We start from the raw sequence: 13,538 nt of genomic DNA, 5'->3' as shown, positions 1-13,538 counted from the left end.
TACCTCCAAAAGGACTTAATATGGTCTTGTCCTGTATTTCTAATGAGATGGTTTTACTCGTCAAAGAACGAAAGAACATTTCTATGCAAACTGCAAGCAATGTAATAAAAACCTTCAAATTCACAAAAGTGCCAGATAATAAAATTCATGTCTATATATACCACATTTACTGACAGGCGCAACCAACCAAGTTGGCTGAAGCAGCACAAGAAGAGTTTAAGAATTAAAGTTACTTTATTGTTCTCATGGAAACCAGACATCATGGAGTTTCTTCAAAATATTTGATAAAATACTTGTTAAGCTTCCACTATATTCCATTTTATAATGCAACTAGGTCAAGGAAGAAGGCCCCTAGCAGCCATAGAAGATGACTAGTTATGTTCCTCAGTGTGTAAGAATGATTATGCAGTTTCTGCATAGTCAGATACAATATATACTGTATGTAACAAAAAAATATTATTCGGATTAGAGATGAGCAAAATCGCTGCCATATTGCAGAGATATGGTTTGGAATTGAACGTGTCATTTCACAGAGTTGCAGCTCCAGCTATACAAACCTGAGTGACACGTTTGCTTTGACATTACACATAATGCCATTTCAATGGACATTTAGCAGAATGTATAGTCTATGACTAGAGCTGGGACAATGACAGTCAGTTCACCCTGTGCTGTGTGGTAAAGGCCAAATACAGCATGAGGCCTATATTTTGCTAAACAAACAGTTTTGAAAATGTCAGTCTTCTATCATTTTTATCAACCACTTAGGATAACAAGCTAGTACTGCAGGTTTATATGGTAAGTCCAGTACAGCAATATCTGCCCATTTAAGTGGTCACAGTTAGAGGTGGACACACTTGTAGTATTATAGTATTTGTATCTTCCCAACATAGCTGCTCTCTCCTCATGTAGTATTTCTAACCCTAAATAAAGTACTTAATAGTAGATGGAAGTAAAGCCCCGTCTGTGTTGTCGTTGGAAATATTTAAAAAGAACAGAACACTTTGGGAAAATACTTATTATAACCAGGGATGCCGTGTTCATTAGCAAGCCTTTTTAGTGTTTAATTATGGTAGGGTGTTACTATCTGGCAGGAAACTAGAACTATTCTGGGTGAATATGTATGATACAAAATGAGAGATGCCAACATATTTTATTGCCTATTTCTACTTCAGGGTCCATAGGGGGTCCACAGGGTTGACCTTGGGGTATAGCTGGATCTGGATCCATGGGCACCACGCAGTTAAAGCTTTGCTGCTCCCAGGATGCACTTGGGTCCGTCCTCCTCTATACCCCGCCCCCGGCCACAGGCGCCTCAGTTTTAGTTGGTGTCCGGCCGGAGTCGGGTCACCCTGCGCAGTGCGGCTGCATAAGCAGCCCCTAAGCTTTATTTTTTATTTAAAAAAAAAAAAAAAAAAAAAAGAAGATTTTATTATTTTATTTTTACTGTCTTCAGAGCGGCAGCATCAGACTGTCCATCTGGACATCTACGCTGCCGCTCCAACAGTCCCGCTGGCGCTGCGACGCCGGTACTGATCCGGGGATCGCAGCTGGACCCCGGAGTCAGTACTAGCGTGGCTCCGGGACCACCCAAGGACTGCTGCCGGACTGAAGGGGCCAGGTAAGCCGTGTGCAGCGCTGTCAGCGCTGCACGCGGGGAAAATGCAGTCTTCATGCCGCCGGTCTCTGGGGACAGACCGGCGGCGCTAGTAGCGGCGGCGGGCTCCCCCTCTTCAGGAATACCCCGCGTGTCCGCTGGCCCCCGGGGTGTAAGTACCGGTGGGGAACCGGCTTCCCCGGGGGTTTAGTACTAGCAGGGGAGGCAGCCTTCCCTGCTTCAGCGCTCCTCCCCTCAGCCCAGCGCGCCTTCTCTCATGTGTGCTGGCGTCGCTGGGCTGTTATCTCCTGGCCACTCCTCCTCAGAGCTCTCTGGCGGCCATCTTCCTCAGGCAGCATCACAGAGCTCCCAGGCAGGCTTCCAGTGGACCAGTCCCCCTGCGTACCTCTCCCCCTGCAAAGGACAGTGTTCGCAGCGCTATAGCCCTCCCAGACACTGAATCTGGGAGGTTGATTGTAGCGGAAGGTGCAGTGAGTAATACTTCTCTGCATGGTATGTGACTTTTTGCTAGTGCTGCTGTCTGTTCTTATTTTCTACTTACTGTCAGCTTTTTACCTATCCCTTTCCTTCTCCTACGGCCCGCAGGTGCGTGGGGGAGGGGTGTTCTTTCTGTGTACCTCACTTATATAAATCTACGTATTTGTGAGGTCCGTCACATACTGCGGTGTGCTCCTCAGTACCATATTGTGGGTTGTTTGGGTTGCATACTTGGGAGTGCGTGGGTGTTATACGCCTTACCTCGTTTAGGTGAGACACTTTTTTTGCAAAAAAGTTCGTGTCATGTCTGATGAGGGGAATGAGTGCGCCGAGGCTCCTGTGTTGTTGTCCTGCCGACGCTGTTCGGCAGGGGTTGACGGGGCAGATTTGTCTCAGGACGGTCTGTGCGGGCGGTGCCAGTTGGTACCTGGACCCTCTAAACCCCCGGTGGCGCAGGATCCTCCGTGGGTAATGTTTATGCAAGTACTGGCGTCAATCGCGGACCGACTAGCGGTCCCGACTGCGGCCCCTTCTAGGGCGTTGCCCCAGCCTACCATGCCCCGTTCCCCGGGTGTGACTCGTCTGGTGCAGTCTCCTCCCGGGTCTCAGACTGTGGGTCCTTATGCGGGTTTGCCGGTATACGTGCAATCCCCCACGGTGCCGCAGCAGTCGATGGTACCTTTTCAGGGGTATCCTCAGGCAGTACCCCCGCCTTGGGTGGACGTCCTCTCCAGCTCTGTTCAGAGTCTGGCGGCTTCGTCATCGGCTTTTCAACATATGTTGCACAGTGATTTGCCGCCACGGGCGTCCAAGCGTTCCGTTCCGGCTTCACTGGCGGCTCAGTTCACGGACACGGACGTGTCTTCGGATGACGGGGAGATCCATGAAGACTCTGACTCGGATGCCGGGGCCCAGGAGATGGAGGCTAAGTCTTCCATTAATGTGCCGGCATTGGTTAGAGCGGTGCGGGCCATCCTTCACATTGAGGAGGATGTGCCCGCCCCCAGGTCAAAATACCCAAATTTTAAAAAGGCCAAGGTAGCTTCGACGGTTTTTTCCCTGTCCGATCAATTGACGGATCATATGGTAGGGGCCTGGCAGTTGCCCAGCAAGAGGTTCCAACCGCAGAAGTGGTTGGCTTCGAACTATCTGTTTCCGGAGGCTCATTGCAGGAAGTGGGAAACTCCTCCAGCGGTGGATTCCCACGTTACCCGCTTAATTAAAAGCGCTACGCTGCCTTTGCCGTCGATCTCCTCCCTGAAGGATCCCACGGACAGGAAGGTGGAGACTTGTTTGAAGTCTATCTACTCTCTCTCGGGGGCGGTGGCCCATCCGTCCATGGCCATCTCTTGGGTGGCTAAGGCCATCGAGAGCTGGGCCAATGCTTTGGAGGATACCTTTCCGGAAGATGCTCCGGAGACCTAGAGAGCGTTGATAGGTCAAATGAGGGATGCGGCTTCCTACAGTGGGGAAGCCTCGTTAGACGCAAGCCTGCTAACCTCTCGGGTGTTGGCTGCAGCTGAGTCGGCGCGTCGGTCCTTGTGGCTGAGGTCTTGGAGAGCTGACGCTGACTCTAAAAAGGGACTGGAGGCCTTACATTTTAATGGGGAGTTGCTTTTTGGTCCAGACTTGGACAAAATTGTGGACACTCTGGCTAAGTCTAAATCAGCCTTCCTCCCTTCGGCTTCTGCTCCTACCAAGGTACGGAGCTCTGCTTTTCGGTCCTTTCGGGTTCAGGGCAAGGCAAAAGGTCAGTCCTTCCCGAGGCAGTCGACGACCAAGGCCGCTTCTAAGCCCAAGAAGCAGCCCTGGAGTGCCGGGCGCCCTTCTTCCAAGCAGGAAGATAAACCTTCTGCCTGATGGGACGGGCCTCCCTCTGGGGGACCCCAGAGTGGGAGGCCGACTTCTTCTATTTGCCCAGTGCTGGCACAATACCACCACGGATGCCTGGGTTCGAGAAGTGGTCTCCCAGGGGTACGCCCTGTCTTTTCGGCAAAGACCGCCCCACCAGTTTTTCTGCATGAGTCCTTCTCAGGATACGACCAAGTCTTTACAGATTCAGGAAGCTATAGAGTCCTTGCTGACAGCAGGGGTCATTGTTCCCGTTCCTCAATTACAACGAGGGACGGGGTTCTATTCTTCTCTGTTTCTGGTGCGGAAACCCAATGGTTCTCATCGTCCTATCCTCAACTTGAAGTCTCTGAACAAATTCCTCAGAGTTCCCAAGTTCAGGATGGAAACGTTACGTTCCGTCATTCTGGCGATGGAACCGGGGGATTACATGTTGTCCCTGGATATCCAGGACGCCTACCTCCATGTTCCGATAGCACCTTCGCACCAGCGGTATCTGAGGTTCGCTATCCTTCAACACCATTACCAGTTCCGGGCGCTACTCTTTGGTCTCTCCACGGCACCGAGGGTGTTCATGAAGATTATGGCGGTCATGGCCGCACATCTTCAGAACCAGAATGTACGGCTACTATCGTATCTGGACGACCTCCTGTTGCTGGCGAGTTACCCGGAGGTACTGCTTCATCATCTCCACTTGATGGTCGCTTGCCTGCAAGCGCACGGGTGGCTGATAAATTGGAAAAAGTCCTCCCTGATTCCATCTCAGCGGATGGTTCATTTGGGAGCCCTGCTGGATTCTCGTCAGCAAAGGATCTTCCTGACCCCGGAGAAGGTCTCCTCCCTGCAGCTGAGGATACACAGTTGCCTGAGCAGTTGCCGCCTGTCGGTCCATTCAGCTATGAGGGTTTTGGGCTCCATGGTGTCAACATTCGACATGGTGGAATTTGCCCAGTTCCATTCCCGGCCTCTGCAGGGGCTGATTCTATCGGAATGGAACGGGTTACCTCACCGGATCCGCTCTCAGTTGCTGGTGTTGTCCCCGGAGGTTCGGCAGTCTTTGGCTTGGTGGCTTCAGACAGCTCATCTGGTCGAGGGGCGCCCCTTTTGGATCCCGGACTGGGTCCTGCTCACGACGGATGCCAGTCTTCGGGGTTGGGGGGCAGTGACCGGCTCGTTGTCACTTCAGGGTCGTTGGTCTGCGGAAGAAGCTCTTCTTCCCATCAACATTCTGGAACTGCGGGCGGTTTATCGGGCCCTGCAGTCGTCCGGTCCCGCTCTTTACGGACGGGCGGTTCAGGTGCAGTCCGACAACGCCACCACGGTGGCGTATATCAACCACCAAGGAGGAACTCGAAGTCGGGCAGCAATGTCGGAGGTGTCTCGCATCCTTGCTTGGGCGGAGTGTCACATTCCAGCGATCTCGGCAGTCTTCATTCCCGAAGTCCTCAATTGGGAGGCGGACTTCCTCAGCCGTCATGACGTGCATCCCGGGGAATGGTCGCTTCACCCAGAGGTGTTTCAGCTACTCGTGGACAGGTGGGGGCTGCCGGAGCTGGACTTGATGGCCTCCCGTCACAATCACAAGTTGCCCATTTACGGGTCAAGGACAAGAGACGCAGGCGCCAGTCTGGTAGACGCGCTGTCGGTGAAATGGACGTTTCACCTGGCGTATCTGTTTCCTCCGATATCCTTACTTCCTCGGGTTCTGCGGAAATTCAAGCAGGACGGCGGCACGCTCGTGCTGGTTGCTCCGGCGTGGCCAAGACGTCCTTGGTACTCCGATCTGAGGTGTCTCTCCATCGACGCTCCGTACCTTCTTCCTCAGTGTCGGGACCTGTTATCTCAAGGGCCCTGCCTTTACCTGGATCTGGGTCGGCTGTCTTTGACGGCGTGGCTCTTGAGACAGCCGTCTTGAGGTCTAGGGGTTTCTCCAGTTCAGTCATTGGTACCATGCTTAGGGCACGCAGGCCTGCCTCTGCACGGATTTACCACAGGGTGTGGCGCACTTACTTTCAGTGGTGTGAATCCAGAAACTATGATCCTCAGGTGTTCCGGGTTTCCAGAATCTTGGAGTTCCTTCAATCAGGTTTGGACCTCGGCTTACGCCTGGCCTCTCTGAAGGTTCATGTGTCTGCTTTGTCCGTGTGGTTTCAGCGACGGATTGCTACACTACCGGATGTTCACACCTTTTTCCAGGGTGTTCTCAGGATACAGCCTCCCTTCGTGCCTCCTGTGGCTCCTTGGGACTTGGCGGTGGTGCTACGGGTCTTGCAGGGTCATCCTTTTGAGCCTCTTGAGGTGGTGGACCTCAAGTGGCTGACGTTCAAGACCATTTTTCTCCTAGCAATTGCTTCTGCCAGGAGGGTGTCAGAGTTGGGGGCGCTTTCCTGTCGCCCCCCTTTTCTGATTTTTCATCAGGACAGAGCGGTGCTCCGCACTCGTCCTGAGTTTTTGCCCAAAGTGGTCTCGAAGTTCCACATTAATCAGGAACTTGTTGTGCCAGCTTTTCAGTCACCTGATCTTTCAGCTGGTGAGGCTTCCTTAGATGTAGTCCGGGCACTTAGAATCTATGTGGATCGGACTGCTTCGGTTAGGAAGTCGGATTCTTTGTTTGTCCTCTTCGGTTTTCACAAGAGGGGTTGGCCTGCCAACAAGCAAACGTTAGCCAATTGGCTTCGTTCTGTTATTTGTGAGGCTTATGCACAGGAGGGTTTACCTGTGCCAGCCTCTGTTAAGGCTCATTCCACTCGTTCTGTGGGTCCCTCTTGGGCTGCTAGACGTGGCGCCTCCGCTGTTCAGCTGTGTAAGGCGGCCACTTGGTCTTCAATTCAAACGTTTTTGAGGTTCTATGCGTTTGACACATTCGCCTCTCAGGATGCATCCTTTGGGCACCGGGTACTCATTTCAGCACAGGAGCGTCCCCGCCCTTAGTTGAACTGCTTTGGGACATCCCCAAGGTCAACCCTGTGGACCCCCTATGGACCCTGAAGTAGAAAACAAGAGATATGGTAAGAACTTACCTTTGTTATCTCTGTTTCTACGAAGTCCATAGGGTCCACAGGGTGCCCGCCCTGACGCACCTGGCTTCAAATGGGCTGTGTGGCTGGTCACCGGTTTTCCGTCTCCCATTTCTGTGAGTATGGTTTCTTGTGTGTTCCAGTCTTCCTTCTCTCTGTTTAGTCTCCTCCTCCGGCCTTAGCTGCTTACCAACTGAGGTGCCTGTGGCCGGGGGCGGGGTATAGAGGAGGACGGACCCAAGTGCATCCTGGGAGCAGCAAAGCTTTAACTGCGTGGTGCCCATGGATCCAGATCCAGCTATACCCCAAGGTCAACCCTGTGGACCCTATGGACTTCGTAGAAACAGAGATAACAAAGGTAAGTTCTTACCATATCTCTTGTTATCTTCTATAAGCATTTAAAGTTTACCTGAGATAATATTGGTTATAAGGGCTTCAGGTTTATCTGTTTGGGGTTACATCAGACAATGACATTTCATTGGACACTAAAGTGTTACATTGCATATATTTGATAGGAGTAGAGCTGAAACATAGTTGATAGTTTATTACCTATGACTTTGGCGGCAATCCAATTGTTTGCGAAGGGTGCAATGTGCCGTTGCCACAGCGTTAAAATGCCGGTAATGGCACCGCATCTCACACCCCTCGTGGCATGCTCTGAGCTTGAATTCACATCATTTTACTTGGAGCCTTATGGGGCTGTGAGCACTTTTATGCAAATTCGGGCTACCGTGAAGTGCGGCTGTTGTCGTGATAACTCGCACCCATGAGATAATCACAGACAATTGGATTGAGCCCTTTGTGTTTTCTTCTTTTTGAGTCATGCATCCTGTAAGACAGACAAGGCATAATGTTAGGTTTTTGCACCTACACAGTGACTGCAGATGAATCAAGTATTTCCATCAAAGAACCCAAACTTACAGATCTGTATTCTAACAAGTATTAATTATTAATGTACTGTAAACTGGTTCTGAAAATCTTTGTTGAGAGAAAGAAACTGATAAGCTGATGTCTGCTAGACATATATGTACATCTGGCGTAGTAAAACAAGACAAAAGTAATCATTACTCTTAAGAAAGTTTAAGTTGGAAATCATTCTATATATAGATGTCCTATATAAAGGGGATGCAGTCATAATACCGACCGCGGGGATTCCGGCGCTCAGAATGCCGGTGCCGGAATCCTGACAACTGTCAGAATCCCGGCACCACCATCCCAAAGGTAATAGCAGGGTTAGGCGGAGGGTTAGCGTTATGAGTTAGGCACTAGGGGGTGGATTAGGGTTAGGCACTAAAGAGGCAGGGCTAGGTTTATGGTGCAGGGTGGGGGAGGTTAGGTATAGGCACTAGGGGGGTTAGGGGTAGGGAGAGGGGGAGGGTTAGGTTATCGACTGACAGTTGTCGGTATCCTAACCATGTCGGGATTCTGACCACCAGGATACCAAGCACCGTCATCCCGTACCCAACCCATGTAAAGTGCTCAGTGCAAATAGACCAGGGAGCAATTCTGAGCAAAGCTGGCCAAACACTAAACAATAATAGTTCAAAACAGCCAATCAAACAACTGTTCTGAACGATTATCATTCAGTGTATGTTGATGCTAACAAACCATCATACATGTTTGATTTGGTTTTACAATATGATTGATTTGCCAGATGTCCAAGCAGCAGATATTGTTCAAATCAGTTAAGTATATGGGTACTGAATGATTTTTGTAAACAATTCACCAGACATAAATGGCACCATTGGTGGCAGATATATGTTAAATGTTCACCTACCAGTAGTGTAAGGATTTATAATAAATAAATAAAAAGTATTTGGATCCCCCCAAATTCTTACTCATAATTTCATTTAACCTAGTGCAGGTTACCTCAAAATCAGGGATGGGTTCCTAAGGAGCGTTGGACACACACAAAAACTGTGCGTGTACCCTGTAGGTATACCCATGCCTCTCCCAGCACCCTTGTAGCTTTGGGTGCTGGGTAACAGTGTAAACTAGATTTAACACATTGTGTTCTATAACCAGGGTAGCACTCTGTGTTTCACAGGCAAAGTATAAACAATTTAGTATTCTCTTTACAATGCCAGTGCTCCAGCATGCAACAGCGTGATTCTGCATTCAGATAAATACATGCATCGTAGGCGTTTTTGCACATGCACAGTAGCAAATAATTGCTGAACTGTGCCAACATCGGTATTACGTGCACATCGGAATCAGGCCCACTCTGTGTATGTACAAGGGGTGCAGTTTTTGAACTGATGAGGATTCTCACACATTTAATTGTACGGTGATATATGCAGCTAAATCAGAAATCATATTTTTGTCATCAGTTCATGTATCAAATCTGGAAGTTATATCCCAGATACCAATGATATGCATGAATAAACGTAATAACATATGATGAGGAAGCTGAGTAGTACTTTTAGCTTCATAGTTTTCAATTCTTACAGGTGCCAGTTGGGTTGTAAAGAGAATTATAAGAATTATAATAATAACCCAGGCGCTTGAGAGAGGTGATAATCCCCAATTCAAAAGAGCTGATTGGGATAGTCATGCCCAAAGACTCAGAAGAATAATATACAGTCAGGTGCATAAATATTGGGACATTGACAGAATTTTCATATTTTGGCCTCTATTCACCACCACAATGGCTTTGAAATGAAACAAACAAGATGTGCTTTAACTACAGACTTTCAGATTTAATTTGAGGTTAATTACATCCAAATCAGGTGAACGGTGTAGGAATTACAACGGTTTCTATATGTGCCTCCCACTTTTTAAGGGGCCAAAAGTAATGGGACTATCAACTCAAAAGCTATTTCATGGTCAGGTGTGGGCTATTCCCTAGTTATTTCATTATCAATGAAGCAGGTAAAAGGTCTGGAGTTGATTCTAGGTGTGACGTTTGCATTTGGAATCAGTTGCTGTCGACTCTCAATATGAGATCCAAAGAGCTGTCACTATCAGTGAAGCAAGCCATCATTAGGCTGAAAAATCAAAACAAACCCATCAGAGAGATCGCAAAAACATTAGGTGTGGCCAAATCAACTGTTTGGAACATTCTTAAAAAGAAAGAACGCACCGGAGAGCTCAGCAACACCAATAGACCCGGAAGACCGCGGAAAACAACTGTGGTGGATGACAGAAGAATTATTTCCCTGGTGAAGAAAACCCCCTTCACAACAGTTGGCCAAATCAAGAACACTCTCCAGGAGGTAGGTGTATATGTGTCAAAGTCAACAATCAAGAGAAGACTTCACAAGAGTGAATATAGAGAGTTCACTACAAGATGTAAACCATTGGTGAGCCACAAAAACAGGAAGACCAGATTAGAGTTTGCCAAACAACATCTAAAAAAGCCATTACAGTTCTGGAACAACATCCTATGGACGGATGAGACAAAGATCATCTTGTACCAGAGTGATGGGAAGAGAAGAGTATGGAGAAGGAAAGGAACTGCTCATGATCCAAAACATACCATCTCATCAGTGAAGCAAGCTGCTAATGGAACTGGTTCCCTTGTATTTATTGATGATGTGACTGCTGACAAAAGCAGCAGAATGAATTCTGAAGTGTTTCAGGCAATATTATATGCTCCTATTCAGTCAAATGCTTCAGAACTCATTGGACGGCGCTTCACAGTGCAGATGGACAATGACCCCAAGCATACTGCAAAAGCAACCAAAGAGTTTTTTAAGGCTAAAAAGTGGAATGTTATGCAATGGCCAAGTCAATCCCCTGACCTGAATCCGATTGAGCATGCATTTCACTTGATGAAGACAAAACTGAAGGGAAAATGCCCCAAGAACAAGCAGGAACTGAAGACATTTGCAGTAGAGGCCTGGCAGACCATCACCAGGGATGAAACCCAGGGTCTGGTGATGTCTATGCATTCCAGACTTCAGCCTGTAATTACCTGCAAAGGATTTGCAACAAAGTATTAAAAAGTGAAAGTTAGATTTAGTATTGTTTAGTTTGTCCCATTACTTTTGGCCCCTTAAAAAGTGGGAGGCATATATAGAAACCGTTGTAATTCCTACACCGTTCACCTGATATAATTTCAAAGCCATTGTGGTGGTGAATAGAGGGCAAAATATGAAAATTCTGTCAATGTCCCAATATTTATGCACCTGACTGTATGTTCAAAAGCAGGTTCACTGAAATTAAATTGTTTTTATTTAGAACATATAAATCACTTTCTCATATTGAAGAAACAAGCAATCATATGCATGTAAAATATATAAAATATATAGTTATGACCGTGCACACCGATAATCAGTTCTCATTATATTGAGCCATATTAGAAATGTCCCCCAGAATAATTGGTTGAATGCCAAGGAAGGTAACTATATGTTTATCTCCTGGTCCCTCTGCACACTGTCCCTCCCCGTGGGCCCGCCAATCAATGCTTGCAGTGATCGGACAGCCCAGCGCCGGCACACCCACCCCCGGCAGCTGCCGAGGGGACAGAGCAGCCACTGGGTAAATAGAAACAGCAGCGCTGATGGCGCTAGCAGCAGCCTGGCGGCTTCTGACAGGGCAGAGAAGGCAGCGCTGAGAGCGCTGTCTTTCTCTCCCTCCTCCTCTGGCTATCAGCAGTCCGGTGGCTGCAAACTAGACAGAGCAGGTAACGCTATCAGCTACAGGTGCCACCGCCATGTTAGCGGCTCCCCAGCAGCTGCAAATAGTAGAGGGAGCAGCCACTGGTCAAAAAGCAAACCCCTACTCTCCCTCCCCCATTTTTGCAAGCCCCACCCCCATGAATAAACAGCAAAGCCCTGGCCTATGTGTGTGTGTGTGTGTATATATATATATATATATATATATGTGTGTGTATATATATATATATACATACACTGTATATATGTGTATATACATGCATCTATATATATAATATATACGTGTATACATGTGTATATATACACACACACACGTAATATATACACATGGATATATACATATACTGTGTATATACAGTATATATATATATATATATATAAATATATATATATATTTTTGCACGCATGTATACTATATATATATATATATATATATATATATATATAATGTTCCAAACGGCGGCACTCCACGGATTTAGAACAAACTTTAACAAGCCCTGTTATGAATTAAACAGGAATTAAGCAACGTTTCAGATTTATTTCAAATCTTTCGTCAAGCCAAACAGACATAGAAACATCTTACCTTAAATATTTTTCAATCACCCTAGTGTGCACAGCGCCGGACGGGCATTCCTCCCCCTCCGTCGGCGTGCGGCATGACGTCACACGCCCCGCGTCCGATGTTGTGTCAGGTGTGCGCCTGTTGCCATAACAACAAAAGTGACAACCATCACCATAAGCAACCAGAAATACACCTGTACATATCCACAAGCACTTCACTAAATGCAATTATGTAACAGTTATATAAGATAATAGTAAAGCGACCTAATCACTCATCTTAGCAAATAGAAACTAAGGGCCTGATTCAGACCCGCTCGCGAGCGCAGGACGCTCGCAAGTGGGTCGATGGTGCCCTACTGCGCATGCGCGAGACCCGGCTAGCGACGGGGTAGCCATCGCTCCGGGTCTTGCACCAAAGGGGGCGTGCTGTCGATGTTGATTGAACGCCTACTGTCTGAAGCCGGCCCCACTGACATCAGTAGTGATGTCAGTGGGAGTGATTTTGGCTCTGATAGAGCCAAAATCACTCCAGGGCTTGCGGCAGCGAGACCCTACCACAGGGTCTCCGTCGCAAGCCCGATGGTCGCAATGGTCTATCGCGACCATCATCATGGACGCTCGCTATAGCTGTGGGTGGTCACCCACAGCTATGCGAGCGTCCAAGAGGCCGCTCCATTTTCATGTAGGAGGGCCCTGATTCAGAGTAGGAGGGCTCCCTCCACTGTGCGCATGCGCATTTGGGTACCATCGATCCGCTTGCGAGCGTCCTGCACTCGCGAGCGGGTCTGAATGAGATCCTTTGTCACAAAGAAAAACAAAAACACTGTTAGAAAACAAAAACAAGGGTACATTAAATATTTATAGGAAACAGGACATATTCAATTGTTCATTGAGGCCCGACGGTGACACCATGTTTAGACGGTGTATCCAGGATAGAGCCAGAAGCTCTCCCACTGACATCACTGGCCGCCCACAAACGGCAAGCGTTCGCTTGGGAACGCCTCCGTTTGTGAAAACACCCCCCCTGCCACGCCTACAAAATGGGGCGAGCTGTCGATCAACATCGACAGCCGCCCCTTTTGTAGTGAGCCCTGGAGCGAGAGAATTTCTCTCTCGCTCCGGGGCTTGCGCACACGCAGTGCGGCCGCTGCGCGTGCGCACAGCCAAACATCAACCCACTTGCGAGCACTCAGGCGCTCGCGAGCGAGTCTGAATGAGACCCTATCTCTGCCTCCTCTCTTTTACAAGTCCTACACTGGCTCACCTTCCCATTCAGAACCCAACTCAAACTCCTCACACTCACTTACACAGCCCTCACCCATTCCTCTCCTATTTACATCTCTGACCTTATCTCCCTTCACACTCCTGCCAGCCCCCCTCACTCCACAAATGCACGCC

General features: G+C 48.4%; 1 protein-coding gene across 2 annotated transcripts in view; it reads left to right on the top strand.

The window, feature by feature from the left end:
* The window catches only part of GPR143 (G protein-coupled receptor 143), a 126,492-nt gene that overhangs the window by 110,855 nt on the left and 2,099 nt on the right, over positions 1-13,538 (top strand). The gene's annotated exons all lie outside the window — the stretch shown is intronic.

The sequence above is a fragment of the Taudactylus pleione genome, unplaced genomic scaffold (genome assembly GCF_031769625.1).
Source record: "Taudactylus pleione unplaced genomic scaffold, aTauple2 ptg000026l, whole genome shotgun sequence".
Taxonomy (NCBI): Eukaryota; Metazoa; Chordata; class Amphibia; order Anura; family Myobatrachidae; genus Taudactylus; species Taudactylus pleione.
The sequence above is the reverse complement of the archived record's forward strand: the minus strand, read 5'-3'. Positions and strand labels throughout refer to the sequence as shown.